The 27555-nt window shown below is 37.8% G+C and overlaps 1 long non-coding RNA gene across 1 annotated transcript in view; it reads left to right on the top strand.

The window, feature by feature from the left end:
- Nucleotides 1-27555, top strand: part of LOC145521995 (uncharacterized) — a 127846-nt gene that overhangs the window by 86032 nt on the left and 14259 nt on the right. Inside the window, exon 2 of the long non-coding RNA XR_014065827.1 lies at nt 14022-14056. This is a non-coding gene — a long non-coding RNA (uncharacterized LOC145521995). The remainder of the gene's footprint in view (nt 1-14021; nt 14057-27555) is intronic.

Here is a 27555-nt window from a genome sequence, read left to right as displayed (position 1 = left end):
CTCTTCAACTCTTCCCACACTGTTGTATCTATTGAGTTGGCCAAAAAGTTTATTCAGGTTTGTTATCTTAGGGAAAGACCCAGACGGAATTTTTGGCCAACCCAATATTTTATTGTCAACTCAATGTTTTATTGAATTTTTAATCTAGGCAAGAAATGCTATTTCCAAGGAACTCCTGATTTGCCTTTAAGAGGAAGTACACTTTTTATCAGACTAAAACTCTTGCCAAAATATTTGGAAAATAAGTACTGTTATTGGGGGGCAGAGTAACTATTATTCTTTTTCTTTCATAGTGTATAGTCAACAGAAGTTTTATTAAAGTAGGATTATCTGAACATCAGAAAATATATCTAAACAAGCATAATTATGAAGATTTTGTATTTCAATGTAATTGTGTAAGAATTTACAGGCAATATAGATACTGCCAAAAACAAGAAATTGCTTCAAAGGTGCCACCAACTGTTTTGATTGTAAATTACAATTTAGGGACTTTATCATGTATTACATAGGCCATTAAATATTATCACATTTTTTTCACTGCTCTCAAATACTGTTGTTCAAGGAAACCAACTTCATCCATTTGCTCCTGGTTTCTAGTAAATTTCCAGGCTTAACAGAATGAAACCCATGTTTCACTTTGTTTATTTTAAGTGATGTCCAACAAGTAACAAGATGCTCAGTTAAGAGTTTCATATTTTGGAATACATATTTAAGGAATACTTGAAACCATTTCTTAAGGAATTTATTAACAGGAGGGAAAGAAACCGATATATGAGTCACAAAAATATGTATATTAAGTTCAATTGAATAGAAAGGAATATTCTTATAGTTTGAAAATAACTAATATTCATCAATAAAATCCTTTTTCAAAGTGTGAATTTTGAGCAGAAATTCAGAGGCAAGCAGAGGTATATACATGTGTTTTATCCTGGGCCAGCAGGTGGATGAGTTTGAGATACGTGATCAGAGGTATTGATATATATTTAAGCTGGAGGGCAACAGATAGCTTTAGGAGAATAGGAGTTTCAGAAATGAAAAAATGATATTGAAAATGACATTAGCTAGAGGAAATAATTCTGTGCATTTAGAAGCTATGTCCGGGAAGAAAGGAATAAGGAATACTGGACATGTACCATTTTGATGTCCACAAAGAACTTTCTGTTGGATATCAGGAAACTTTTAAATGAATCTGAGAGTATAAACAAAGGCTAAGAAAAAAAAATCACTGTTTCTTTCAAGCATGTTGCAAAAACAGTTATCTGCTGTAAATACTGTACTTAACTGATGAAAATCAATTAATTTTTAAAATAATTCCTGTAAAAGCAAAAATATATTTCATAATTACAGTTATTAATTTTTATGGGCTTTATTTTAATGGCTAACTTGTTGGCCAGGTTCATAGAAAAACTGAAATCTTATCTAAAGTGAGATATGTTTTGAGCCATTTGTTTGATTCTGTAAATCATTTCATGAAGAAAGTACAGTTTCATTCTAACATAAACTGTTTCTTTCTCTGCAGGTTAGTATTTGGTAGGCTCATTCAGTACCAAATAGTTAATATAAATGGTAGTATAGCTGCTTTAGAGCTAACCTCTGTAACTAATAAAATCAAAATCATTAAATTTTTCTTACTCTATGTGTATGAAGCACATCAACAGTTGAATGTATCAATTTAAGTTCAAAGGATCCTAACACTAGCTTTTAATTATTTCTTATTTTATTTATTATTTTGTACCCCTGAAACTAACACAACATTATATGTCAATTATGCCATGATGAAAAAAATAACGAATGAAATCAAACAATAAAAAAGGTTTTAAGTCTTTGGCGATTGAAAAATAATTCATGGTATTCAAAATACAATGCTATTTCCAAGCCTAACTGCATGCTTACTGATCTTTTAATGAAAATGTGAATTTCAAGCACATCTGATATATAATAAATATATGAAAATTTCATCTGTCCACAATTTTGTGTATTACATTAATAAGACTTACCCAAAACACTATTGTTTGTTTAACAACTATGAAAGAGAAAAACAAACAAAGAACACACCTATTTAGACCTTTACAAGATCATTTTAAAATTCTTATAGAATTTTAAGTGGAAAATTCTTAAAGAGCTGGGAATATCAGACCACCTGACCCGCCTCCTGAGAAACCTGTGTGCAGGTCAAGAAGCAACAGTTGGTTGCTTCTTGCAACTAACTATACTACCAGAAGTGGACATGGAACAACAGACTGGTTCCAAATCAGGAAAGGAGTATGTCAAGGCTGTATATTGTCACCCTGCTTATTTAACTTGTACACAGAGTACATCATGCAAAATGCCCAGCTGGATGAAGCACAAGGTGGAATCAATATTGGGGGAGAAATATCAATAACCTCAGATGTGCAGATGGCACCACCCTTATGGCAGAAAGCAAAGAAGAACTAAAGAGCCTCTTGATGAAAGTGAAAGGAAAGAGTGAAAAAGTTGGCTTAAAACTCAACATTCAGAAAACTAATATCATGGCATCTGGTCCCATCACTTCATGGCAAATAGATGGGGAAACAATGGAAATAGTGACAGATTTTATATTTTTAGTTTCCAAAAATCACTGCAGATGATGACTGCAGCCATGAAATTAAAAGACACTTGCCCCTTGGAAGAAAAGCTATGACCAACCTAGACAGCATATTAAAAAGCAGAGACATTGCTTTGCCAACAAAGGTCTGTCTAGTTAAGGCTGTGGTTTTTCCAGTAGTCACGTATGGATGGAGAGTTGGTCTATAAAGAAAGCTGAGCACTGAAGACTTGATGCTTTTAAACTGTGGTGTTGGAGAAGTCTCTTGAGAGTCCCTTGGACTGCAAGGAGATCCAACCAGTCAATACTAAAGGAGATCAGTCCTGAATATTCATTGGAAGGACTGATGTTGAAGCTGAAACTCCAATACTTTGGCCACTTGATGTGAAGAACTGACTCATTGAAAAAGACCCTGATGCTGGAAAAGATTGAAGGTGGGAGAAAAAGGGGATGACAGAGGATGAGATGGTTGGATGGCATCTCTGACTTGATGGACATGAGTTTGAGCAAGCTCTGGGAGTTAGTGATGGACAGGGAAGCCTGGCGTGCTGAAGTCCATGGGGTTGCAAAGAGTCGGACACAACTGAGCAACTGAACTGAACTGAACTGAAGCTGAAGATTCCTTACTGAATTTCATTCCAGTTAAAATGTCTCTAAAATTAACTAAATATAATCATCGTCCATTTCTCTGCCTGTCCCTCCTTTTCCCCTACTTCTCCCCTCTTTCCCCCACAGACTTAGTTGGCTAGATGTTGAGATAAAACAATTTTCTAAAGATTTAACAACAGTAAAACTTAGCTTGGAAGTGGAGATAAACTTTAGTGGAGATAAAAAATAGAGAAAAACCCCCAAGAAGAAAAGAATATTCTATAGATGAATACAAATAGTATAAAAAGTCATTATCTAGGAGGATACACCAGGTTGTAGTTTCATATACAAAGAACCAGATATAAGTTTGGAATTGGGTTAATATTTCTGATTTTTATCAGAAAATAAACTGTATAAATTTAGTAGTTCTGTGTTAGATATGTAGTATATAATATATTGTATATATAACATGATATCTACCTATAATTCATGATTGTCTATAAAAACTTAATTTTACAAAATAATTTTGTCTTCTTCAAATATTTTGGAGACATCACCTTCAGATTTTAGGAAAATTAAAATAGTGTACTCTGAAAATGATGCATATTTTTTCTTGATTTTGTGAAATGTATCAAAATCACAAATAGCTGTCAGTTTATGTACTTTATTGATGTTTCTTGAAATGTACCAGATGAAGATGTTAGTTTAAGAGAAAGGGAAAGAAATCTTTTATAGCATTGTAATTATGCTACTAAGTGTTTTGCTAAATGTAACAGCCTATCTTAGAGACACACGAGAAAAAGTGCAATTAAATAGATGTAGCCATAGTCTAGACTTAAGAAGTCCTTGTTTTCAGCGTTTTTTACTTAAATTACAAATTTTGAGGAGTCATAACAACTGGGAGCTTTCCATTTTTAAACTAAACTCAAAGCAAGATTAAATATTTGATCTAGCAGAGCCTCTCCTACCCAAGTCTCAGATATTCAAGCTGTACATAAAAAAAGGAAATAGAAAATAAGTTGTGAGAGTGATATGCATCAAAGTTACTGACTCTTCTTTCTGATTAGAAGATTTATTATCTTCTTTTGATGGAATTACTTTGTGTAGCATCCTTTATACCAAATCCTGATTCATCCCAAGAATGGATTAAAGCTGACTTCTGAATATTTGGTATTCCTGTTTTCTACAATGCTCTTAGTCCTCTTACTTTAGATACAAAGACCTTCCTCTCTTTCACGGATGGAGAGGAGCTGTAATATATTTAGATGGTTGAGACAAAGTCTGAGATACATGAGCACACTTGGAAAGTTACAGTGGCTTTATATTCTGGAGAGCTTATTCAGGCACTGCCAAGGGCAAGGATTTGGTGTTGCATGTGTGGCTATGGTCCAACTCTTTTCTCAGATACCTTTTATGTGTCTCTGCTCTGTTTGGATGTAAACATTTTGAATAATCAGATATAGAGATGTGTCCAAAGATATATCTGTTGCCTGTAAGAGAAAAGTGTTAAATTTGTTTGGCATCAAAAAAGAAAAAACAAAACCAAAATATGTGTGTGTGTGTGTGTAGTCATGACATTTATCTTTGCCTTAAGCAGCCCATTGATACTGAAAGAAGTTAAATTTGTTCCAACTTTCTCCTAATTGAATCCCTAATAATTCATTCAAGTTAATTTCTATTTCAATAAGGCTGAGGTTTTGTTGGTTTTGATTTGTAACCGAGTTACAAATATCATTGTTGTCATTCTTGCCTTACACAACTCCTCTCAGTTAAAACACTCTCCATTCTTTTTGCACTTACGTTTTCAAGTACATCTTAAACTTCTTCTGTGAGGCCACCACTGAATACCCTAGCCTCCACTGACATCTCTTCTCTCCAGGTCTTATGGTGCATGCCATGACGTTTGACTTTGAGTCACCTTTACACATCCTCTGTTAGCTTACTGGTGTCATTGACCATGCTTTCTGCCCCATGCTTCTTGGCATCCCCTCAATGGTGCTCTATAAATACAGCTGGTTAATTGATAGAAGTGCAAGGGCAGATGGCTTCCCCCTCATTTACAAGCACAATAACACCGGGAATCATTATCACCTCAATGTTCCATGAAGATCAAAGAATTAAGACGAGAATACTCTCAGATCCACTACACAAAGAACCTACCTTTACATCTCTTAAAAAAAAAAAATTGAAGCACAGCATTCTATAGGTTTAATTAATCTTAGGCATAATTTATGTAAATATATAAATCATTGAAATCAATCAACATAAATATATTTTAAATGTTGTCCAGTGCTAAAGCCATTGCTTCTCCTTTTCATCATCTTAGTTCCCATTTTAAAACTATATTTAGCATGTTGTTTTTATTAAATTTGGAATTATGCCTTTTTCCCTTTTGTTCGATGAATAGTCAAAGGAAAACATTGGAAAATTATAAAAATCTCATGATGCGACACTTTTTTAAAGGCTTGTTGTTTGATTAATTATTAAATAACTATTATCTCCTTCCTAAGAGGCAACACATCCTACCCTATCAGAAATTCTGAGACTTTTGGCACACATTTATTTGCAGAGAAATAAGTTGTGCTTATTTTGGGAACGGGTGTGCATATATTTATTTTTCTAGGATAGAACTTGATAGATGAATTGAACTTTAGACTTGGGGAGCAGAGACTTAAAATATATTACTTAATATTTACAACTGAACAAACTTCCTTCAAAAAACATCCTTAGTAAGTTGTTTGGCTCTTTCAGGTTTTGTTTACTCTGTTCTATTTAACTGATCCGATTAGAAACACTCTTTTTATAGTGGGGATATTCATTTTGAATCTTTAAGTTAGAATCCTGGTGAACCAAAATAGGCTTTAGATATTGTCACTGTACAAGGACAAAGAGAGAAAGCAGGCTATGATACTTACTGTCAAAACCCCTGGGATTAAAAGTCTCAAATCTTGAAACAAAAGAGAACAAACATTCATTAGCACAGAAGTGAGGAATCTGGGTGGGCAGATGGCTTACTTAAAAGTCAGAGGTGTTGATATTTCTGTATTCTGTGATGGACCACTGACTGATGTTTAATACAGAGGAAGGTTGTTGTTGTTATTTAGTCGCTAAGTCATGTCCAAGACTCTTTTTGTGACCCCCCTGGACTATATCCCACCAGGCTCCCCTGTCCTTGGGATTTTCCAGGCAAGGATACTGGAGTGGGTTGCCATTTCCTTCTTGGGGGGGATCTTCTTGACCCAGGCATCTAACTCGTGTCTCCTGCATTGCATGTGTATTCTTTACCACTGAGCCACCAGGCAAGCCTTACAGAGGAAGATGCTTGGTCTTATTTTGCTTTGAATCAGCCCAAAGGAAACTTTGGCAATGTAAATATGAAACAGGGCTCAGTTCTGCATTATTTCTTCATTGTATATTCTTCCTCTGGGTACTCTCACCTATAATTGTAGTTTCAAATAGAATCCACATGCAGAAGTCTCATTCATTTCTATTGCTAGCTCAGATTTCTTCCTTTAGTATACATCCATTACACTGCCAAGCTGCTTAATACATATGTTCTTGAATATTTCAAAGGCATCTCAAACTCAACACGTCATAATCAACTTAGGATCTTACCCAACATTTTCCTCTAGGAGAAGGGAGGCAATGCCTTCTCACTCAGTAAATTCCATTGTCCATTTGCATAAGTCAGAAACCCAACGTTTACCTCTCTCTCCTTCAACTCAGTATCCAAATTTTTAATCAAATTCTGTCATTTTTATCCTACAAATATACTATGAACCCATATCCTTACCTCTAACTCATCCTCACCAACCAATCCCAAACCATTATCATCTACAAACCTGAAATTGTTCGTAATATCCTATGTGGTCTTTTTGCCTCCACTTTCATATCTCTCCTATACTTCCACTTCAGAGCAGCCAGAACGGATGCTAGGATGTTAGGAAAAATCTGATCGTATTACCATATATTTAAAAATCATTTGTAACAGTATATTTTCACATCTGCATTATACCTGTTGGTCCTTGACCTTTTGGGCCACTTGAGATACTCATAACTTCATGTCTCCAGACTGGGTGCCCAGGTGATGATGGCACGTGAAGAAAGGGAAAGAAGGATTCATCTTCCTGGATGATGTTGACAAGAGAGGACCCCTAGGAAATCGATGCCATTCTTAGTCTAGGTTGTAAGAAAGTGTTATATCAACTGAGGAAACTTAAATTGATAAAATTTATAGTGAGTGGATAATGATTAAGTATTCTCCAGCTGGGTAGATTAGGAGGACACAGAGATCACCTCCCCTACAAACACATCAAAAATGCATCTGCATGTGGAACAATTCACACTGAAATCTTCTGGATACTGGGAGAAAGACTCTAGTACAACCAGAAAAGATACACATGAAACTGGGTAGGAAGGGAAGAGATGTGTATTTTCTATCTGTTGTAATGGGCTTGAAATAGAAATGAAAGAGAAATAGTGAAAACTATGGCAATAAGATATTTCTTCACAACTTGCTGTCTCCGCTGAACTGATGTTTGCTTTACTTGTGATGTCTCCCTGTTGTCCTGTGGAAGAAAAGGAAACTCCTCCATATGGCGATGGAAACCCCTCTTGGGTCTGGTTTCCCTCCAGCCTCACCACCCATCACCGTCCCCATTACTTCACTGCTCCAAACACATTGGACTTCCTTTGGTTAACCACCCTGGCCCAGTTTTCATCACTGAAGGGCCCGTGCATTTGTCTTCTCTGCCTAAAGGAACCCTTATCCCTCTGGCACATCTTGGTTAAAGCAACAATGCCCCGGGAGGTGCCTCCTCTGTCTTGTTTAACCAAATCAAACACCCTTATAATATTATAACAGAGAATGGCTCTTAGGGTACAATATACTTCTCCTTGGCAATGGTGGCTTCAGTAGTTGCATTTTACATTTTTGCTCACTTGAATTTTTGAATAATATCTCTGTGCTTCAAAGAGTCAGGGCTCTACGCATGCATGGATCATGTCTATTTCACTTCCACTTTTGCCCTCAAAAGCACAAGCACTAACCTGGCATACAATGAATCCTCGCTGAATGTCTATTGACTGGATCAGTGAAAGGGGTCATAGGACTTTATGGAAAGGAGACAATTGCCGTAAGGAAATAATGAAAACTCATACACTAGTGGGGAGTGTCAGATGTTGGGCTACAGTGGATCAAGCTTATAAAGGAGGATGTGAGATGCCTTTGTCCTTCAGAGGAATCCCAGTCATTTATACCAATTTTCCAGAAAATTCCGTATTCTATCCTCACCTTCAGGATATCTTGGCTCTTGAATTTTGCACCTGAACTGCTCCAAGACCCTTATCCTGTTCATATGTGAGCATCAGTCATTGCACTGAGACTGTGGTTCTTGTTCTGTGGCCTTCCCTGCTTAAGCACCGAGGGTCCCCCGTACCCTGGCCCCCCTGGCTCTGGTTTCACCTTCCCACCTCTGTCCCAGGGCTGCCGTCCCTTCATTCCTGAGATAAGTTAGGAGCACAGGTGTCTGTGAATTATTATGGCAATTTTTCTAAGGGGAAATTAAGAATGGATTTGAGTTCCATTGTAACACTTGTGGGACAAGGCAGTGATGGAGGTTGGCACCACTGTGTTTTCATATGGAGACTTTTAGGTGAGGTTCATGTAAATTTCAAGTCAGACTGTTAAATGCAAAGTGCTCTGAAGTTTGTCCAAAATCCTCAACAAAAACAACCATACTGAGGGAACTGTTCATATTAGATAAAGTAGCTTATTAATATTCAATGGCTAATGATGTTTCTGGTGTCTTCTAGTGATGTTTCTGGTTATGAAATATTTTGAAGTATTAAGACTAAACTAGAAATAAAGCATAAGCAATAAGCCGATGATGGATGTCATTGCAGAGAAGAAGGAAAAGGACTGTGGGGAAAATGGACAAGGGTGATGATACAAACACATGACTAAGTAGTACATGGCCTCCAATTAGCAAGATATTGTGACAATTAAGACTTTCTAAATTTGATTTAAAGTCAAACTTCTAAAAATATTCTGGTATTTTTGAGAGAGATCTCTGAAGAAAAACCCAGTGGAGCAGGAAGTATGACACTTCTTTTATCTAATTTCTTTTGATAAGGATGCTCTGAATGACAGCTGCAGTGTCATGGAATTCCCACATCCCCAACACCACCTGGTGGCTCAACTGCAGTGCGGGAGACCTGGGTTCAAGCTCTGGGTTGGGAAGATCCCTTGGAGAAGGGAAAGGCTACCCACTCTCAGTATTCTGGCCTGGAGAGTTCCATGGACAGAGGAGCCTGGCAGGCTACTGTCCATGGGTTTGCAGAGTCGGACACTGCTAAGTGACTAACATACACACACAATACTGCCTGTGGCCCCCTCAACACTGCCCCCCTTCCGATATGGCCTGAAGTTTCAGTTTCAGGTTTATTTAAAAGATAAATGAAGAGATGGAGATTGTCTTCAGTCAGAAACAATAGATGAGGGAAATACAGCCCCAAACACAGAAGGAAATGAGAACAGTAGAGGCTCAACTGGACTTCATTTATCACTCACTGCTGAGGCTCCAGAGGAAAGAATACACTGACATTTGCTGCCACTTCTTTTCTGAGGGTATATTGCACTTTGTTGCAAGAGTGGCTCTCCCAAGGATCCAGGGCCTGGGGCAATACACACCCTCTGTCAAAATGTTATCTTCATTCTCGTCAGATAATCCTTCATTTCAGAAGTCCTATTTGGTTAGGAAGTGAGTGAGGTCTTGGGGTCAACGAAACCAATCTTGCAGTTACTGATACCATTAAATTACTCTCCTGATGGTGCTGAGTATTTGAATTAATATGACCCAGCAATCCCACTACTGAGCATGTACCCCGAGAAAACCATCATTCAAAAAGACACATGTATCCCAATGTTCATTACAGCAATATTTATAATAGCCAGGGCATGGAAGCAACCTAGATGTCCATCGACAGGTGAATGGATAAAGAAGATGTGGTATGCATATACAATGTAATAGTAGTCAGCCATAAAAAGGAATGAATTTGCATCAGTTCTAGTGAGGTGGATGAACCTCACTAGAGCCTATTATACAGAGTGGAGTAAGTCAGAAAGAGGAAAAAACATCATATATTAACACACATATCTAGAATCTAGAAAAATGGTATACTGATGAACTTATTTGTAGGACAAGATAGAGAGATGCAGACATAGAGAACAGATTTGTGGACCCAGCGGAGGAAGGAGAGGGTGGGACGAATTGAGAGTAGACTGAAACATACACATTACCATCTGCCAAACAGATAGCTAGTGGGAGGTTGCTGCCTAACACAGGGAGCTCAGCGCAGTGCTCTGTGATGACCTAAGAAGGGTGAGTGCGGTGGAGGGGGGCAGAGGGGCTCAAGAGGGAGGGGACATATGCATACTTAGAGCTGATTCACAGTGTTGTGTGGCAGAAACCAACATAACGTTGTAAAGCAATTATCCTCCAATTAAAAATAAAGAAACCAGAGCCCACCATTGTAACATAACTATTGTGTGTATAAATTTTTTGTCCAAACTCAATAATTCATTTCAGAAAATGAGAATTTAATGAAGGGAAACTGAGCCGGTTTTAGTGATGTGGATGAACCTACAGTCTGTCATGCAGAGTGAAGCAAGGGTCACAAAGTATTGGACATGGCTGAGCAACTAACACTACGCTACCACCCAGGCTGTTTCAGGTTATTATACAGAAAAAAACTAACACAGCATTATAAAACAATTATATTCCATGAAAAAAAAAGCCTTATGTCTTTTAACGCATGCTGAGTATTGCAAACAATATAATTTAGCTTGTATCTGGCCCATTTCTTGGCCTGGAGACCTTCTAGGACCCTTTCTGCCTCCATTTGCTTTATTGGCCCAAATTTCAGTCTCTGTGTAGAGGCCAGTAGCTCAGCACACAATCAATGAATCTGGGCCTGATGGAGAGAAAGGCAGCCTCTACCAAAGTGTGATCTAAGAATACTGCAAAGACTTTCTTATCCATTTGGGGCCTTCAGAGTCATTGACTCTCTCCTTTTGGTCAGAAACCACAGTTTTGTGGACAGGCAGCTGAAGAAAGTGTTGGGGGGAAGTCATAGCCCTACATCAAACTTTTTAAACCACTACCGCTTTCTGCTAAATGGCCTCATGCCCACATTCTTGCATCTTGATGTTATCATTGGTTTCCCTTTCTCAGCTTCCCTATTTCCTACATCCTCATTTCATTTAACTTATAACAGATCTATGATAGCAGAGAAAGGTTCGAAATAGGAAATGTGAATTACAAGAGTTAGAAATGTTGAAGCCATTATCCAGGAGAAAGGATTAAGAGAAGCATGCTATCTGCCACCACTTCTATGACCTTGTGTTTGCAGGGCTTCCTCGATTTTAAAAAGCACTTAATAGATCTCATCATGTTAAACTTCCAGATTGGCTCTAAAAGAATATATTACCCACTAAGAATGGCATTTTACTCAGGTTTTGCACTTTATTTCTCTCCTGGTGGTCCTTCTACTTTGTTCCTTGCATATAGGCAGATACATTATAGTATATCAAATGACATGATAATTTACAGGTCATGTGAATGAATGGATCATTTTTAAAGGAAGATTATAATCTCACTATTGTCTCCCCAGAGGATGTGGTCCACAGCTGGGCACCCAGTTACTATCCACAAATATATGGTGTCCTTCACCATAGCACTAAGCTAGGGCTACTTGCATAAACTATCAGTAGTTAGGACATAATGGGAGCCAAGTTCTCCATTGAGTGCAAACTGCAGAAGATATTTTAGGATGTTTCACGGTGATGTCAATGTGTATGAAAAGCCATCAATGAGAAAGCTATACATTTTTCAACACTTTCCACCTCTCAGCACCCAGCAATAGGCTCAATCTGCTCATTAAGATGGCCAAAGGCTTTTGCTCTTTGCCTTATCTCCTTCTCCATCCATCTTGATTGGCAACAAGCCCTTGTTCTTCTTATCCTCAAGGCACATGGTATAGCCCTTTTTTAAAATGAAGTTGTTCAAGCACACGTGTGGGGTAGGGATTTAAGCCTCCTGGAGATGTTTCCTCTGTGGAAAATGTTGAAAAAATATATCCGTGGGCTAAATTTTCTTGGCCCACGAGACCAGTTACGTTTGAAAGGACAATACTTCAGCTATTCCTCTTCTGCACACATGAATGCTTCTCTTTTTTGAAGCCATGATTTACATCATTTTTGTTGGAATAGTCATTTTCTACTTGTTAACCTCCCAGACCATGTACCTTGTGGGTTTGTGTATGTGATGCTTAGAATAGTTCCTGAACATCAGTTCCCAATAATTATTTGTCCAGTTCTGGACTGAACTGGAGGACTGGTGGTGGTATAGACAGGGGAAGCAGATTACACTGGTGGGAGACAGTGTGGGGTGCGGTGGATTGGGACACGATCATTCTAATGCTTGTGTAGGACATCTTTTTAGAAGAATTTAGTGGGCAGTTTGTGATATGGACCTGGAACTTGAAAGATACGTGTCACTAAGACAGGGATCATCATCTCATAGCTGCTCGGAAGTGTGTTAAATCACTCTGCAGCAGCGGAGAATGTGAACTGGTGGCATTTTTCAGAAGCTTGCAGGAGAACCCACACCTGGCCCTCGAAACAGTTTCCGGAGTCTACAGTTATCACTGCAATCAAACTGGTGTGGAAGCATGGAGAATTTTCCAGTGACGTGCGGGGTTTGAGCTGTTTTCCTTGATAAAGCAATAATTAATTCTATCTGTAATAGCTGTAAACTCATTTCCTGGTTCAAATCATAGATGAAAGGCCTTGAGGAAACCAGCAAGAAAAACGTTAAAGAGGGAACGGGACATTAAGCTCAGTGTCAAGAGTTTGGCAGGATAATTCTGCATCAGAATCTTAGATCTGCTGACTAGGTCTCACATGACAACCAAAAATATTTGAGAAACACAAACTATTTTATTACAACTTCTTTGATTCATAGTAGAATGATTGCACTAAAAAGATTGATGTCAAGGAGTGGTCCTTAGTAGCCTACCACAGAGCTCTATTTTCAGCTACCTTGCTCAAAGATTTCTATCAGGAGCTCAAATGAAGACGCTGACGGACACAACCCACTCATTGGTGACATCAGACTTGGTAGCAGAGATATTAATAGTCAATTAATGGCAAAGTTAAAACCCCACATCTTTTTTTGTTTTCATTTTAGAAACAAACATTCTGTGTTGCATATTGAACACACTTAAGAAGTGCTTTTTTTTTTTAAGTACAGTTGATTTACAATGTTTTGTTAGTTTCTGGTGTATGGCAAACTGATTCAGTTATTGGAATTCTTTTCCATTATAGGTTATTACAAGGTAATGAATACAGTTCCCTGTGCTATACAGTAGGACCTTGTTATTTATTTTATATAAAGTAGAGCTGTTAATCCCAAACTCAAAATTAAATGTTTCTCTCACCCTTTCCCCTTTGGTAACTGTTAGTTTGCTTTCTATGTCTGTGAATCTGTTTTGTCATAAGTTCATTTGAATCATTTTCTTAGATTCCACATGTAAATGATAGCACATGATATTTGTCTTTCTCTATCTGACTTACTTCATTTAGCACAATAATCTCCAGGTCCATCCATGTTGCTGCAAAAGGCATTATTTCATTATTTTTAATAGCTTTGTAATATTCCATTGTTTATATACCCATAACTTCTTTATCTGTTCATCTGTTGGTGGGCACTTAGGCTGCTTCCGTGTCTTGGCTATTGTCAATATTATGCTGCTATGAAGATTGGAGTACATGTATCTTTCAAATTAGGTTTTTCATCTTTTCCAGATATATGCGCAGAAGTGAGATTGGTGGATCATATGGTAACTTTATTTTTAGTTTTTTTTTAAAACTTCCACATTGCACTAATTTACACTCCCAAGAGTGTAGGAGGGTTCCCTTTTCTCCACACTCTCTCCAGCATTGGTTATTTGTAGACATTTTGATGATGACCGTTCATCAAAGTGTGAAGTGAGTGACAACTCATTGTGATTTTGATTTGCATTTCTTTAACTAAGAGTAAAGAAGAAAGAGTCCAGTTAGGATAGCCAAACATTACTCTCTTTTCACAGTAACCGAGGTCTATTTTTTCCCCCCAAGGAGAACAAATATTGCCTTTTATTCAATAATGATCACATCCGTAATAACCCATGATCATTATTAAATAGATACACTAGGTAAACACTTAAAGAGAGACTGCTGATTTTTTTAAATTCATTTATGGCTTCCCTGGTGGCTCAGTGGTAAAGAATCTGCCTGCCAATGCAGGAGACACAAGTTCAATCCCTGGTCCAGGGAGATCCCATATGCTATGGAGCAACTAAATCTGCGTGTCGTAACTACTGAACCTGTGCTCTAGAGCCCTGGAGACACAGCTACTGAGCCCATGTGCCACAACTACTGAAGCCTGTGCACCCTAGAGCCCATACACTGCAACAAGAGAAGCCACTGCAGAGAAGCCTGTGAACCATAACTAGAGAGCAGTGCCTCTCCATAACTAGGAAAAAAGCCTGTGCAGCAGCAAAGACCCAGCATAGCCAACAATAAACAAATAAACATTTTTAAAAATTTATTTACTTATATTTTTTTGCCATTTCTGTATGCAGACCTGTATTTTGGCTTGTTTTATGTTTTACTTTAATGCAAGTCTTTGGATCCATATTCACCTTTGATTTCTTAAGCAACTGTACCAGTCCTAGATAGCTATCTTAGATAGATATCCCAAATTCCCTCATTAAAAGAGAAAAAATAACCTCTTTTTCAAAGTATTGTAGCTGGATTTTATGTCATATGTGTTGATTCCTAATTGGCAGATATGATTTAGGTCACCTAATCTTTATAGCAACCCACAGAGGTAGGTTTTATTATAAGTTTCATTCTTAAGCTAAGAAAATTAAGCTGTATGGGCTTCCCGGGTCCCCCTGCCAATGTAGGAGATGTAGGTTGCAGTTTCAATCCCTGGGCCAGGAAGATCCCCTGGAGGAGGAAATGGTAAACCACTCAAGTACTCTTGCCTGGAAAATTCCACGGACAGAGGAGCATAGCAGGCTGTAGTGCCTGGGGTCACAAAAGTTGGATACGACTGAGCAACTGAGCACAGAACAGCACGTGTAACTTGCTTTAAGTCATGTAGAAAGTAAGTGGGAAAACCTTCATTTGAACTCAGTTCTGCCTGTTTCCAGAGCTCGTGCCTGCCCTTCACCACTGGAGAATGGTGTCTGCCCTGGGGGTAAAGAGCAGGAGCTGTGGAGTCAAGATGTAGCCAACTCCACTGTGGACTAGCTGTGTGACAAGTTTCCTCTACTGGACACTCCATCTCCCCATACTGCAGCCACTAATCCCGCCTTGCTCACTTAGCCAGTTAATGAATGTTTGTTGTGAATTCTGCAACAAGCTAGGCAAAGGATAGACAGCAGCAAACAGAACATTAGAGGTTTTCTTTTCTGCCTTCATAGAACTTACATTCACTGGGAAGTGACAGGTGGACTAAACAGCATATCAGATGATAAGAAGCCTAGTGTGTGTGTGCGCATGTGTGTCCTAAGTCTCTTTAGTCATGTCAAATTCTTTGCAACCCCATGGACTGTAGCCCACCAGGTTCCTCTGTCCATGGGATTCTCCAGGTAAGAATACTGGAGTGTGTTGTCATGTCCTACTCCAGGGAATCTTCTGGTTAGATCTTTGAGATGCATCTAACCAAGCATCTTAAATCTTCTCCATTGGCAGGAGAGTTCTTTACCATTAGCACCACCAGGGAAGCCCGAGTGGGAATGTTAAATCTGGGAAAGGTAGGAGAGAGATAAGCAGCGCCGGTATGATTTCCATCCTAAAATATTATCCTCAGGAAACTCCTTGCCAAGACTGAGACATTTGAGCAGACAGCAGATAGGGATGGGGGAGTGAGCCTGACAGATATTTGAGTGAAGGGATGTCCAATCAGAGACCATGAAAACAAAGCCATGAGGCAGGCATGTCTCAAGAATGAGTAGGGTGATGTGACTTGCTGTAGGCAAGGGAGAGAGAAACAGGGCATGAGGCAAAGAGGCCATGAGGGATCTTGTCAGTCTTGTAGACTATCTTCCAAACTTAACTTGACTCTGAGTGAGGACACAGGAGTGTTCTGAGCAGAGGAACAAGGGGATCTTTCTTATCTAAAAGAAAAATAGGCTATTCTATTGTGATAAACTGTAGGGTTAGCAAAAACAGAAAAAAGTAGAAGGCTAAGAAGTCATTGTAATCATCTAGTTGAGAGAAGGTGGCCCAGCATGGTTGCAACAGAGAGGGAAAGCGGTAAATTCTACATGTATTTCCAAGGTAGTATCAACAGGATATGCTGATATATTGGATAAAAGGTATGAGAGAAAGAAAGGAATCAGTGATGGCTCCAAGGTTTCTGGGCTTGAGCATCTAAGTATCTAAAAGAATGAGTTGCCATTTAACTGAGTTGGGGAAGGGTAATGTTTGGGCGTATCATGGGCTTGGTTTTGGACAAGCTGAGATTGAGATGCTCACTAGGCATTTAGGAGACAACATTAAGTAAGGGTTGGGTTTAAGAGTCTGGCATTCACAGGCGAGCTCTGTGCTGCAGGTATAGAAAATTGGGAGTCCTCCATGTACGGATGGTGTTTACAGACAGGAGACCAGCTGAAATCACCAAGAGAGTAAGTGTAGATAAGAAAGAGAGAATGCTCTGGAACCACGTGAACTGAGCGTTTTGAGGAGGGAGGGATCAGCAGTATGAAGTGTTGATAGGACCTGTGAGATGATTATTGAGAACTCACTAACGGGTTCTGGTGACTGCAAGGCCTTGGTGACTTGACAAGAGGGGTGGAGTGATGGAGGTGAAAGCCTTTGTCAGATGTGCTGCCCCGCCCCTATTTCTCAAAGAAAAAGAGAGAGAATCAAGGAATTGGAATCCACAAGTATCTATAAATAACTTTCTAGATATTAGATATCAGGGAAAGTTGAGAAATAAAGCAATAGCTAGAGTTATCTATGGTCAAAAGATCTTTTGTTTGCTTTTAAATGAGAGAAATTTCAGAATATTTGTATGCTGTTGAGAATAATTTAATAGTACGGAAAATTTAAGATTTAGTTCTGATGGTTCACTCTGATAATATATGTAAAGCATTTAGCACAACACATAAAATACTCCATAGATACTCAGTATTAGTATTATTCTCTCTTATTATATCCCCCAAACTGTTGTAGCATAGCTGGTTATGGCATTGTATTGAAACTATCTTTGTGGATCCCCTCAGTTCTTCTTTATTATAGACGATTCAGTTTTTACTCAATGTTCTTAAAATTGCTTATAAAAAAGTTTTATTTATTGCTTAACTTAATTTGAATTTTCTTCATTTATATCATCCCTTCTACAAAATATAATAATTCCCAGTCCCTACCGCAATCATTTCATGGTATATACTCCACCTATACATCTAGAGGTGAATTTTTTCAGGTTGATAAATCTCATCATTTTGGTCAGCTGGTGGTCACCTTGAAACCATGTTAGCTGCAAGTCTGGGACACATGAATTCTGACTGAAATTCTCTATATAAACTGGGCTTGGCTGATATAGGGACCCAAGGAAATATAGATAATTGGAATACTGTGCTAACTCTATTTGTTATAGGATAGAACTTTCTAGATTGAGACTTGTAAAAAGCAGATGCATTTTTTACTACAAAACACTATGATGAACATAGATGCAAAAATCCTCAGCAAAATTCTAGCAAACAGAATCCAATAACATATTAAAAAATCATACATCATGATCAAGTTGACTTTATCCCAGGGATGCAAGGATTCTTGAATATTCACAAATCAATGTTATGCACCATATTAACAAATTGAAAGATAAAAAGCATATGGTTATCTCAGTAGATGCAGAGAAAACCTTTGACAAAATTCAACACGCATTTATGATAAAAAAAGAAAAACTCTCCAGAAAGCAGGCATAGAAGGAACATACTTTCAACATAATGAAAGCCACATATGACAAGCCCAGAGGAAACATTATCCTCAGTGGTGAAAAACTGAAAGCATTTCCTCTAAAATCAGGAACAAGACAAGGGTGCTCACTCACCATTACTATTCGACATAATTTTAGAAGTCTTAACCACAGCAATCAGAGAAGAAAAAGAAATAAAAGGAGTCCAGATTGGAAAAGAAGAAGCAAAACTCTCACTGTTTGCAGATGACATAATACTCTACATAGAAAACCCTAAAGACACCACCAGAAAATTACTAGGCTAATCAATGAATATAGTAAAATTGGAGGATATAAAATGAATACATATAAATCCCTTGTATTCCTATACACTAACAATGAGAAAACAGAAAGAGAAATTAAGGAAACAATCTCATTCACCATTGCAGTGAAAAGAATAAAATACTTAGGAGTAAATTTACCTAAAGAAATAAAAGACCTATATGTAGAAAATTATAAAACACTGATGAAAGAAATCAAATATGACACAAATAGATGGAGAAATATACTATGTTCATGGACTGGATGAATCAATATAGTGAAAATGAGTATACCACCCAAAGCAATCTATAGATTCAAAACAAACCCTATCAAGCAACCAACGGTAGTTTTCACAGAACTATAAGAAATAATTTTACAATTTGTATGGAAACACAAAAATACCTCAACTAGTCAAAGCAATCTTGAGAAAGAAGAATGGAAAAGGAGGAATCAACCTGACTGACTTCAGATTATACTACAAAGCTACAGTCATCAAGAGAGTATGGTACTGGCATAAAGACAGAAATACAGATCAGTGGAACAAAATAGAAAGCCCAGAGATAAATCCACGCACCTATGGACACCTTATCTTTGACAAAGGAGGCAAGAATATACAATGGAGAAAAGACAATCTCTTTAACAAATGGTTCTGGGAAAACTGGTCAACCACTTGTAAAATAATGAAACTAGAACACTTTCTAACACCATACACAAAAATAAACTCAAAATGGATTAAAGATCTAAACATAAGACCAGAAACTACAAAACTCTTAGAGGAAACATAGGCAGAACACTCTCTGACATAAATCACAGCAAGATCCTCTGTAACCCACTTCCCAGAGTAATGGAGATAAAAACAAAAATAAGCAAATGGGACCTAACTAAACTTAAAAGCTTTTTCACACTGAGGGAAACTATAAGCAAGTTGAAAAAGCAGCCTTCAGAATGGGAGCAAATAATAGCAAACAAAATAACTGACAAAGAATTAACCCTATATGCGAGACAGAATAAGAGACACAGATGCATAGAACAATTTTATGGACTCTGAGGGAGAAGGTCAGGGTGGGATGTTCTGGGAGGATAGCATTGAAACATGTATATTACCATATGTGAAACAGAACACCATTCCATGTTCGATGCATGAGACAAGGGCTCAGGGCTGGGGCAATGGGATGACCCAGAGGGATGGGATGGGGAGGGAGGTGGGTGGGGGGTCCAGGAAGGGGAACACATGTAAACCCATGGCTGATTCATGTCAATGTATGGCAAAAACTACTACAATATTGTAAAGTAATTAGCCCCCAACTAAAATAAATAAATTTATAAAAAAAAAAAAAGAATTAATCTCCAAAATATGAAAGCAGCTCATGCAGCTCAATTCCAGAAAAATAAATGACCCAATCATAAAGGGAGCCAAAGAACTAAACAGATATTTCTCTGAAGAAAACATACCGATGGCTAACAAACACATGAAAAAATGCTCAACATCACTCATTATCAGAGAAATGCAAAGCAAAACCACAATGAGGTACCATCTCACGCTGGTCAGAATGGCTACCATCAAACAGTCTACAAAGAATAAATGCTGGAGAGGGTGTGGAGAAAAGGGAACCCTCTTACACCGTTGGTGGGAATGCAAACTAGTACAGCCACTATAGGGAACAGTGTGGAGATTCCTTAAAAAACTGGAAATAGAACTTCCATACAACCCAGCAATCCCACTGCTGGGCATACACACCGAGGAAATCAGAATTGAAAAAGACACATGTACCCCGATGTTCATTGCAGCACTATTTATAATAGCCTGGAAGCAGCCTTGATGTCCATCAGCAGACGAATGGATAAGGAGGTGGTGGTACATATACACAATGGAATATTACTCAGCCGTTGAAAAGAATACATTTGAGTCAGTTCTAATGAGGTGGATGAAACTGGAGCCTATTATACAGAGTGAAGTAAGTCTGAAAGAGAAACACCAATACAGTATACTAATGCATATATATGGAATTTAGAAAGACGGTAAAGATGCCCCTATATGCAAGACAGTAAAAGAGACACAGATGTAAAGAATAGACTTTTGGACTCTGTGGGAGAAGATGAGGGTGGGATGATTTGATAAAATAGCACAGAAACATGTATATTAACATATGCAAAATAGATGACCAGTGCAAGTTTGATGAATGAAGCAGGGCACTCAAAGTCAATGTACTGGGACAACCCAGAGGGATGGGATGGGGAGGGAAATGGGTAGGGGATTTAGGATGGGGCACACATGTACACCCATGGCTGATTCCTGTCGATGTATGGCAAAACCCACCACAATATTGCAAAGTAATTAGCTTCCAATTAAAATAAATTAATTTTTAAAAAGCTGTGTTACTTATTATAGTATTCAAAGTACTTTCTTATTAGGAAACTTTACTGGAAAGAATTTCACAGTATGTACTGCAGAAAATGAAATGCATTATGAATCTAATTCTATTTGTCAGATCTAAGAATGCAGCAGAGTTGAGTATACTTAAAGTAATAAAAAACAGCGAAGAACTAGTATTTCTAGCTTCTTCTTTGACTTAGTTCATTCTTTGGTGATGGTTTAGTAGCTAAGTCATATCTGAAGCTTTTGTGACCCCATGGACTGTAGTCCACCAGGCTCCTCTGTCCCTGGGATTTCCAGGCAAGAATACTGGAGTGGGTTGCCATTTCCTTCTCCAGGGGGTCTTCCCGACCCAGGAATCAAACCTGTGTCTCCTGCATCGCAGGTAGATTCTTTACCAACTGAGCTATGAGGGAGTTCATAATATATTTTAAGGAGGCAGAAATAGTGGGTCTGTCTGTTAGTCACTCAGTTGTGTCTAACTCTTTGCGACCCCATGGACTGTAGCCCTCCAGGCTCCTCTGTCCATGGAATTCTCCAGGCAAGAATACTGGAGTGGGTTGCCATTTCCTTTTCCAGGGGATCTTCCTCAATCAGGGACTGAACTTGGTTCTCCTGTGTTGCTGCATTACTAATTCCCTCAAAACCTTGCAGCATAAAAATAATAAATATTGATTATTCCACACAATTTCTGTGGGTCAGAATCCAGGAATGGATTTGCTCAGTAGTTCTGGTTTGGGCCCCTCATGAAGCTGCAGTGGTCTGAGGGCTTGACTGGGTCTGAAGGGTTTTGTTCCTAACCTGGCTCACTCACGTTCCTGTCAAATTAGTGCTAGCTTTGGCCAGAGACCTCAGTTCCTTGTCCTGAGAATTTATTTATAGGGTTGTGTGAGCATCCTTACCACATGGTAGGTGACAGGCTATACAGCAATCTAAGAGAATGAGCAATAACATGACTTTGGAAGTCACACTCAGTCATTTCTATTCATTACACAGATCAGCCTACTCAGTTAGGGAGGGGGACATTAAATACCAGGACACGAAAATCTTGGAGACCCATGTTGGATGCTGGCTACAGTGTTGCTCCTCAGGGGGCTGTAAGGGCCATGATGAGACTCAGATCAGTTGAAATTGAGTCATGGCTGAAGTTTCTATCCTTGCATATAATGTATTTTATCTGCCTCTATTTTTATTGTTACAATTAATGCCCAGAATTTGACATGGGTTTCTGACCATGAGTTTTTTTTGAGTATTCAAATAGCATACATATGGATGTTGGAAGTATCCAGCAAATGTGGATGTATTATGAAAAATACATAATACAATGTATTATGTATTAATGACATAATACAATGAAAAACACAAAATCTGTTTGACTTTCTGTTAAAGAAAAAATAACAAATGATGTAGACAGAGCATCACACATGGGTTTAAGTCTTTGCAGATGGTTAATTTTGTTGATTTCGGGCAAGCAGTTCTCATATCTAAAGCAGGAATGATCATGACAATAATATAAATATCAATTCCATAGTATTATCTTGAGAATTAAATGCATGTAAATGTAAGAAAGCACTACAAATCCATAAAGCATCATAAATATTGCAATTCCGAGTGCTTTTTGGTAAGTGGTACTTTATATCACATGTCCTTAACCCAAGTTTGCTTTTAACTGCATGGACAACAATGGCAAATATTACTACTAACTACTACAAATAATACATTTTAAAAAGGAAAAAGAAATGCATTAGATGAAGCAGAGGATAGGAATGGAGCATTGAGAGGAGTCCATCCAGGTCACAGGCAATAACGGGCTGCAGTATCTGTAGAGAATACAAAAACAGTAATAAATCAGACAAAAAGTCAAAGTGTTTTTCAAGATGACCACACGCTGGTAATTCTCGGTAATGTCGATGGTAAAATGCTCTTCTCTGCAGAGCAGATTGATGTCTCCACTCCCTTCTTCTTCCTGTGCTTCAGATTGCTGAGGTTACTTTTCAAATCCAATCATAATCTGTAAGCTGGGTGTGTCATGTTGGTAGGTCAAACATTTAAATGTGGGTGGGTGTGGGGTAGGCAGCTGTGTGAAGTCTCAGTTTCAGTATATAAGTGACTTTGAGAAATAAACAATCACTCTTTACATCAAACACAGTAGAGGCTCCTTGAATAGTCCCAGAGCAGCTCTGAGAGAGATACAAGCAAATTCTTGAGGGGCATTAGTATCCCAAGTAGTCCTCTAAAGTTTTTAGGTACTTCAGCATCCTTGTGGCAAATAATGTGTAAGTCAATGCATTTATATCCAAGAGTGTAATTGCATGCGTGCATGCTCAGTTAACAAGTTGTATCCAACTCTTTGCAACCCTATGAATTGTAGCCCACCGACTCTTCTGTCTATGGGCTTCTCCATGCAAGAATATTGGAGTTGGTTGCCATTTCCTCCTCCAGAGGATCTTCCCCACCCAGGGATTGAACCAAGATCTGCATTAGCAGGAGGATTCTTTTATCACTGAGTCATCTGGGAAGCCCAAAGATCATAACTGACTTGCTCAAAAAGCAGAGCTATAGTTGATAAGAGGGAATCTCCGAGCTCTAATTTGAGATACGGAGTTTCACTGGGCATTATCAATTTTTCATCAGAATAAGGTTAGCTGTAGTATTGCACACATTCTTTTATTTTCTCTTTCTATTTTAGCTTAATTTACTATGTTTTCGAAGGAATCAATTGCTTTACTCACCTTTCCACGTGGCATTCTTTTCTGGATTTTAAGTAGTCCTAAAATGGACATTGATGTACAGTATTTTCAATATTCACCCTTCAATAGAAATGAAAGCATTGAGGTGTTTGGCAATTTGTTCTCGAATGTAATCAATCGTTGTCCTCAGAATACATCTCCCAGGAAAGTATAGTACTAATCAGTGCTTTTTCTCTTCTGTGACAAGGAAATAAGAAAGAACAAACATGAGCTGATTATATAGAATGTGTTTTCACAACTTCTCCTGTTAAGGAAGTCATGACTAAATCTGGTTGATTTTTTTTTTCCCCACTCTAGTCTATATTGAAAATGTCATCACTAATAAATTAAAGTGTGTTTATTTTAATGTATTTCAAGCTCACAAAACAATTAATGTGCTCAATCATTTTCCAAACATTAGTGATTTGGGGGGAGGTTTGCTATATCTTTTCTTTTTGATATGTCCTAGGCCTATCAGTCTTATAATAATTTACTTGTTGTTGAAGTCTCTCATGTTCTTTAGAATTTTTTTATTACTATGCCAAATATATAATTGATTTATCCTGGTGGCTCAGGTGGTAAATCATATGCCTGCAATACAGGAGATGTAGGTTTGATCCCTAGATTGGGAGGATCCCCTAGAGAAGGGAATGACAATCCACTCCAGTATTCTGGCCTGGAGAATTCCATGGACCATGGAGCCTTGTGGGATACATATCATAAAGTCACAAAGAGTCAGACACTTTCACTATGCCATGTAAGAGAATCAGCCTCATTACCAATCAAGATAAACTTTTGATTAATGAAATATTTACAAATGAAGAGAGTATAAAATTCACTTTAATAGAATAATTTATTGATAAAAATAGCTTTCATAGTTGTGTGTATTGAATTTGCACAAAATGAGTAAAACCTAGGAGAAAAAACTTAGTGAGGTCCACAGAGTAAGAAGAGTTATTCTTATAGGTTAATGGAAAACAATTTAGAGGGATGAACTTTAAGAGTATATCAGAATACATGTTAAGAAAACAATTAACTTATAACACCAAATTTATAAAGTATAATTGGAATCTGTCATTGATATGCAGAGAGAGAGAGCTATTAAAAAGAATTTCCCCTGAGAATCTGATGTGAAAGTTTTTTGAGATTATCAAATGCTTTCAAAGTTGTCCACATTAGGCCTGGGTTTCTAGTGATAGGCAAAGGCATAAACTCCCAGATACAGATTAGAAAGACATGCTTTTAGGTCTGAGTAAAGGGAAAAGCATTTTGTTTCTCCTTTCTTCTCACACTAGGCTGACAGTGTGACTTCATTTCTGGTCACTGAATGTGTGGTTTTTTTCCTACACCAAGCAGTTCTATGACACCAGCTGGGTGTTCTACAAATTTATCTCGGTTCTGACACTATCTCCCTGGAGAAATAATAGCAAGGGGTTCCCCAGGGGAAGGGCTCAGTCCTACAAGACTGCTCCCTTCACTCAGATGCCAATCAGGCTCATGTCATTACCTGTGCTTCTGACTGTAAGGCTATAAAGTTTCCTATGACTACCTCCTAGGATTTTATTAATTTGCTATAGCAGGTCACAGAGTTAAAAAACACATATTACTTACTAGATAACTGGTTTATTATAAAAGTATATAACTCAGAAACAGTTAGATGGAAGAGATGCACAGGGTAAACTCTCTGAACTCCTCCTCTTTGGGTTTTATTTTATTTATTCATTTATTTTTTACTGAGGCCTAATCACAGGGGAAGACCTTATTTTCTTCTGCTCCAAAATCACTGCAGATGGTGACTACAGCCATGAAAACGAAAGACACTTGCTCTTTGGAAGAAAAGCTGTGACAAACCTAGACAACATATTAAACAGCAGAGACATTACTTTGCCAACAAAGCTCCGTATAGTCAAAGCTATGGTTTTTCCAGTGGTCATGTATGGATGTGAGAGTTGGACCATAAAGAAGGCTGAGCACCAAAGAATTGATGCTTTTGAACTGTGGTGTTGGAAAAGACTCTTGAGAGTCCCTTGGGCTGCAAGGAGATCCAACCAATCAACCCTAAAGGAGATCAGTCCTGAATATTCATTGGAAAGACTGACATTGAAACTAAAGCTTCAATACTTTGGCCACCTGATGTGAAGAACTGACTCATTTGAAAAGACCCTGATGCTGGGAAAGATTGAAGGCAGGAGGAAAAGGAGAGACAGAGGATGAGATGGTTGGATGGCATCACTGACTCGATGGACATGAGTTTGAGCAAGCTCCGGGAGTCGGTGATGGACAGGAAGGCCTCGTGTGCTGCAGTTCATGGGATTGCAAAGAGTTAGACACTGCTGAGCGACTGAACTGAACTTAATCACAGGGGTCATGATTGATTGCATCATTGGCCATTGATTGATTCACCTCCTAGGAGGTGGATGGTGTGGGTCTGAAAGTTCTCTAATTATAGGACTGTTTCTCAACCTTAGGGCTTCCCAGGGGGCTCAGTGGTAAAGAATTTGCCTGCCAATTCGGGAGACACAGGAGACACAAGATTGATCCCTGGGTTGGGTAGATCCCCTGGAGGAGGAAATGGAAACCCACACCAGCAGTCATGTATGGATGTGAGAGCTGGACCGTAAAGGTAGAATGCCAAAGAATTGATGCTTTTGAACTGTGGTGTTGGAGAAGACTCTTAAGATCCCTTGGACTGCAAGGAGATCAAAGCAGTCAATCTTAAAGGAAATCGACCCTGAATATTCATTGGAAGGACTAATGCTGAAGCTCCAATACTTCGGCCATGTGATGCTAAGAGCTGACTCATTGGAAAAGACCCTGATGCTGGGAAAGACTGAAGGCAGGAGAAGGGGATGATAGAGGATGAGATGGTTGGATGGCATCATTCAATGGACATGAACTCAGGCAAACTCCATGAGATGGTGAGGGACACAGAACCTGGTGTGCTGCAGTTCATGGCGTTGCAAAGAGTTGGACATAACTTGGAGACTGAACAATAACTATACATTATAACCTATATTATATGTTATAATATATAATATAACATTAACATATATTAACTATATGTATATATTATATATTATAATAGATTATATTTATTAGATATATACAATATATTACATATATATGAATATAATTATAAATATAATCATATATAGTATACAAAATTATATTTATATATATAATTACTATATGTAACTATGTAATATAAATAACTATATACAAGGGCTTCCCTGATGGCTCAGTGGGTAAAGAATCCACCTGGAATGCAGGAGATACTAGAGACACAGATTTGATCCTTGAATCTGGTAGATCCCCTGGAGGAGGACATGGTAACCCACTCCAGTACTCTTGCCTGGAGAATCCCATGGACAGAAGAGCCTGGTGGGCTACAGTCTATAGGCTTGCAAAGTCATACATGACTGAGTGACTGTCACTTGTAGGTAACTACATATGATATAAAATCTGTAAATAGTTTATTTCTATAAAATATTTATTTTGTATCAAATATATAGCATATATCTATATCACTATATTATATATCAGATATCATATGTTACACATATCATATTTATGATAAATAATATTTATATGATATATTTTAACATATAATATTTATTAAAATTATATAAAATATATATTAGTAATGTTAATGTATGTGATATGCATTCATGAAATTAATATATAACATATAAAACACTAATTTTATTTATTAATATATGATATTAATATATTATGTATAAATATTATATTATATTATGTATATTATGTATAAACATTATATATTATGTATAAATATTATGTATTTATACATATATATTATGTATAAATATTATATATATATAGCTGAATCACTGTGCTGTATACCTGAAACTAACATGGCATTGTAAACCAGGTATAATTCAATAAAAAAAGGAATAAACATGAAGCAAAAAGAAAAAAAACAGGAATTAAGAAAAAGAGTTGATG

The sequence above is a fragment of the Giraffa tippelskirchi genome, chromosome 9 (genome assembly GCF_054371585.1).
Source record: "Giraffa tippelskirchi isolate mGirTip1 chromosome 9, T2T-mGirTip1v1.2.pri, whole genome shotgun sequence".
Taxonomy (NCBI): domain Eukaryota; kingdom Metazoa; phylum Chordata; class Mammalia; order Artiodactyla; family Giraffidae; genus Giraffa; species Giraffa tippelskirchi.
This window is presented reverse-complemented; position numbering and strand designations above follow the sequence as displayed.